Genomic DNA, 5,808 nt, shown 5'->3' with positions numbered 1-5,808 from the left:
AGGCTAGCGCTAGCATGTGTACCTGTCCGTTGCTCCGATGCTCCTCCAATAAGAAGATCCTTTCCTTTCTTGTGGAGCTCCACACAGCAGTCGTTTCTCTTAGCATCCCTCTGCCATTCTTCAGGTCCCAGTTCTGGCGCCAACTGTTGCGGCCTGCCCGCAGTCCACAACACGAACGGTTCAACTGAGAATGGCAGTTCGAACTGAAAAGAGAGGAATCTAGACAGGGCAGAAGAAAGAATGGAGCCAAGACAACAAACATTCTGATCAAGGCTCAATTTTACTATTTTCAGACACTCAGTTATAAAGGAAGGGGGAGGGAACCCAACTTCCCGCCAAGTAACTCAGGGTCCAGTAGCAGGACGAACACGTGTGTGCCTCCAGGCAGCAAAGGCAGGTTCCAGCAGTAGGCGTGGCAGGACGAATGAGCAGGTAGCTCCACCCTTGAGCAAGCAGGTTCCAGGCTGGGGGAAGGGAGGCCACACCTGTCATTGTTGCTTGTTCCACATTTGTACTTACACTGTTGGCTGATGGACCTGGAACGTAGGTTTTTGTACCTGTCAAACATGTGCTAATAGGCTGAGCTTCACCCACATCTTGATTTGTTAAATTTGGTGGAGAGTATTATTCTGTTTTCCAGTTTGGCATGTATTGATGATATTAGGACTTCCTAAACTTCAATTGTCATTGAACTGTAGGTATGTCACATTCTTCCTGCCTGTAGTGTTGGGTTTGAATTGAAGTTGAAAAAAATGTGAGTATTTTGGCTGTATGCATACATATGCATCTCATGTGTGTGTGGTTTTTTTCACAAGCCAGATGATGGCCTCAGGACTCATGAAATTATAGTACAGGTTACTTATGCTCTCTTATGTAAATACTGGCCATTGGGCAGACTTCTTTGCAGGAACAGCAACTGTTCTTCACTAATGAGCCCGTTCTCCATCTCTATGTCATTTATTTATCATAAAAATTTACATTGCTGATATTTTCACCTGTGCATGTAAACATGTTTTAATAAGATATTACTTAATGTTACAATTAAAACTAGGTCACCTCAAGTTCTGGAAGATGAATATACAACTGGGGTGAATATATAATTCATTTTAAGAACGTCAATAAAATTCTAATTTGTTTTTTTCTTGTGGTTTGATTCTTTGATTTTTTTGCAAGGGATACTGGGTCATAGTGTACAACTATGACTGTCCTAGAAATCATTGTCTAGACCAAGCTGGTATCAAAAAAAAAAAAAAAAGAAATTAAGAAAGAAATATTTGTGCCTCTGTATCCTCAGTGTTGAGATTAAATGCATTAACCAGTCTAAGCATCTTGCTCATTGCTTTTGCAGTTAGTAGTTATTATTAATACAATATCTCTGTGTGCTTGCTACTATTGATCTTTTTGCTTGAATCTTTATGTGTATTCATTGGCTTTTGTCTTCCAACACTTTCTCCAACTCAGAGGGTGAAGAAATGACAGATGAGAATCTCATTATTCAGTTTCCCTCAAAAATGATCATGATTACATTATAATTTCTGTGTCATGCAACAAGTGGGAGAACTAACAACATTATTTGAAAATATTGTCAATGAAATGTACATGTTTAATATTTCATTCTCATGCTACTTTTGTATGTATACATGGGATGTTTTAGAACACAGTGACGTACAATGATGTACTGGTGAGCTTTACTCAGGAAGAATGGGCTTTGCTGGATCCTTCCCAGAAGAGTCTCTACAAAGATGTGATGGTGGAGACCTATAGGAACCTCACTGCCATAGGTAAGATTGTGAATGTTTCATTTGAGAAGGAGGAAGAATGATGTGGATAAATTTGGCCTGTTTCTAAGGATCACTGCAGATAGTTTCTTAAATTATGCCTAAATTCCAGTAATATATCATGTATTTTCTGGTACTATCTTCTAGGCTATAACTGGGAAGATCACAATATTGAAAAAGATTGTGAAAATTCTGGAAGTCACAGAGGGTAATGTGCACACTGATCTGTATATGCCTTTGAAGAAATCTTTATTCTTGAACTTTTAGTTAAAATCAAGAGTGTAAATCAGTGCAGCTTTATGGACACTGATTACTAAATTCTCTCAAAAAGGAAAACTCAGTGTCAGGTGTCCAATTTCTGTTTGCAAGACTTTCCTTTAAGACAAAAAACATGGAAACAATGCCTTAACAGATAGTACCATTTCAAGCACAGGACCATTTAATATACACTGTAGAACTGCCAGTCTATTTTAGTCTCATACCAGTCAGATAGTGCAAAAAGTCTACACATTGAATATGTAATCAGTTTATATCCAAAACTATCTGATATGCAAACAATTCATAGTATACTGACGTTACTCATATACTTGTGGCAAGGTTGCTAAGATTATTGAGAGTGCAAGTTCATGGAAGTTAAAAAGGTTGTTGTAGCGAAACCTTAATCCAATTTCCACATGTTTATAAGGAAAAAAAGTAAAACTGAGAGAATAAAAGCTGTATATATTTTGCTATTCTTCCTTCCATAGGTGTATTATATGGGACAGATACATCTTTTTCTGTCTGTCTGTCTGTCATTGAACATAAATGATAAAGTACTCTGCCTAAGTCATATTAACATAAAACCTATATTTCTCTCAGAGGACACTTGGAAGATTTGTAGTTTTCCCCACTTAGAAAAAATTTGTTGAAAATTATGAAGGCTTACAATTAATTGATTTCACAACTTCATTGTGAATACATCAAAAACCTCAGACTGCAGAAAATTCCTATGAATATTAGTAATGTAGAAATTTTCTGTTTATCCTTTTTAACATGACAAATGTTGTATGGCTCACATTATAGAAAAATATATGAATGCAATCACTGTGGTAAAGCTGTCAATGCTTGCACATTTTGTCAAATGTGAAAAACCTCATATTGGAAGAGGATATTATAATTTTGAGCCATGCAATAGATGCTCTTACCATCACAGGTAATATTAAAGATGTAAATAATAGCCATAATGAATCAAACCACCATGGATATAAACAAAGTGATAGAACCTTATTATATCTGATTCCTCTTTACAATTAGAAAAGATTGTTAACCTAATCCATACAGATAAATGATTCATTAGTATAATAAATGGGGTAAACATTATATATGTACCAATTACATAATCAGGCTTAAACAGAGTTATACTATAGAGAAACTCTCTGAATATATCCAACGTGTTAAAGACTATTTATCTCACAGGCATCTTCAAAGAGATGAACCAATTAATATTGGAGAGAAACCCTATGAATGTATTCAATATGATGGAGCTTTTGTAAGAAATAAACACCGTCAGATACATAAAAGCATGCATACTGGATCCTTTATGTCTTATGCTGATCTTCGAATACATAGAAGAACACACACTGGAGAAAAAGTCTATGATGATAACCAATGTGGGAAAGCCTTTGCAGGTCACAGCCATCTTCAGATCCATAAAGGAACACATACTAGAGAGAAACCCTATGAATGTAACCAATGTGGCAAAGCCTTTGCATGTCACACATATCTTCAAACACATAAAAGAACACATACTGGAGAGAAACCCTATGAATGTAACCAATGTGGCAAGGCCTTTGTGTGTCACACCTATCTTCAAGTACATAAAAGAATACATACTGGAGAGAAACCCTATGAATGTAATGAATGTGGCAAAGCCTTTTCACAATGTATTCATCTTCAAAGACATAAAAGAACACATACTGGAGAGAAACCCTATGACTGTGACCAATGTGGCAAAGCCTTTGCACATCGTATATATCTTCAAATGCATAAGGGAACAACACATAATGGAGAGAAACCCCATGTATGTAATCAATGTGATAAGGCCTTTACATGTCACAGCTATCTTCAAATCCATAAAAGAAACCATACTGGAGAGAAACCCTATGAATGTGACCAATGTGGCAAAGCCTATGCACGACACAGTTACCTTCAAACACATAAAAGAACACATACTGGAGAGAAACCCTATGAATGTAACCAATGTGGCAAAGCCTATGCACGACACAGTGGCCTTCAAACTCATAAAAGAACACATACTGGAGAGAAACCCTATGAATGTGACCAATGTGGCAAAGCCTTTGCATGTCACGGCTATCTTCAAGAACATAAAAGAACACATACTGGAGAGAAACCCTATGAATGTAGCCAATGTGGCAAAGCCTTTGCATGTCACAGTACTCTTCGAAAGCATAAAAGAACACATACTGGAGAGAAACCCTATGAATGTCACCAATGTGGCAAAGCCTATGCACAACACAGTTACCTTCAAGCACATAAAAGAACACATACTGGAGAGAAACTCTATGAATGTCACCAATGTGGCAAAGCCTTTGCACATCGCAACCATCTTCAAATACATAAAAGAACACATACTGGAGAGAAACTCTATGTATGTAATCAATGTGGCAAGGCCTTTGCTTGTCACAGCTATCTTCAAAGACATAAAAGAAGACATACTGGAGAGAAACCCCTATGAATGTACCCGATGCAGCAAAGCCTTTGCACAGTTTGGACGTCTTCAAAGTCATAAAAAAAAAGACATACTGGAGAGAAGCCCTATGAGTGTAACCAATGTGGGTCAAGCCTTTGCAAAATATTGTCATCTTCAAAATCATAAAAGATCACATACTGAAGAGACACCCTGATGATGCAGCAGATGTGGTTAATGGCTTTGCATGTTATAGTGGTCTTAAAAAGTATTTTAAAAACACATTCTTGAGAGAATCCTATAAATGTAATCAATCTAATATAGCCATTTGTTAACATTGACCTTCTAAGGCATGAAGCATGGTTGTGAGATTTTAGTGGGTGGGTGTGTCTGATTCCTTTGCCTGCTTGAGATGCTTTTTCTTCTATTTAATTGCTTTGCTTTTATATGAGAGTTTGTACCTATTTTTATTAAAATATGATATTCCTTGTTCATTTAATATTCCCAAGTGGCCTGCTCGTTTTTTAAGGGAAATAGTAGAATATCTCGGTGTGGTATTAGGTTGGGAGGGAAGTAGAGAAGTGGAAGGAGGTGGTACTGTGGTCCAGATATACAGTGTAAGATGAGAATAAAGAAAAAAAAAAACTTTTAAAAAAGTAAATGCACACATTTACACACACACATACTAAACAAGATGTGAATCAAATATATATGAAATTGTAACAAATTAAGATAACGTATGTATAGAATTTTAATTGTATGTCTCCCTGCCCTCAAGTATCATCAGCTAATATTGGTCTATGTAAGCAATGGGAGCAGGACAGCAACCTTGGGGTTCCTCAGCCCTATGCGTGTGGACAATGAATGATTCATCCAATACCAGTTGCTGGGAGTCAGATCAACTTTACCTGTGGTGATTCAAGGCTTATATAATTTGGAGAAGTGGGGATAGTCACTTTGACATATCTAACATAGAGACCTGTGTGGGACCTGTAAATTGCCTAGACAAGGTCAGAAAAAGAGAAGTCCCACAATAGAAGACCATGTTCCATTATGTGCTATGCCTCAAAAAGCAATTTAGTCATTGGTGGACTGTGACATTAATAAGCAGAGTTTTCAACATTTAAGTATAAATATTGTTTTAGGTATAAAAAGTATAAAAATAAGTTTTAGGCTAATTTTGTTCTACATATTTTCAACATATGTAATAAACTTACAAATGTGGACATAGTTTTCAGCATACTCTGAGGAGACATTTTTTTTTGGAGATTACAGGCATTTCAGAGGTAATTTTAAAACTGCTATATAGCAATATCTTAGACAAAAGTACTTTTAAAATGTGGG

At 36.6% G+C, this 5,808-nt stretch overlaps 1 pseudogene; it reads left to right on the top strand.

The window, feature by feature from the left end:
* The first annotated feature begins 435 nt into the window (after window positions 1-435).
* LOC110289176 lies at window positions 436-4,975 on the top strand (annotated as a pseudogene).
* Window positions 4,976-5,808: the final 833 nt, after the last annotated feature.

Source organism: Mus caroli, unplaced genomic scaffold, assembly GCF_900094665.2.
Source record: "Mus caroli unplaced genomic scaffold, CAROLI_EIJ_v1.1 scaffold_17697_1, whole genome shotgun sequence".
In the NCBI taxonomy this organism is placed as follows: domain Eukaryota; kingdom Metazoa; phylum Chordata; class Mammalia; order Rodentia; family Muridae; genus Mus; species Mus caroli.
The sequence above is the reverse complement of the archived record's forward strand: the minus strand, read 5'-3'. Positions and strand labels throughout refer to the sequence as shown.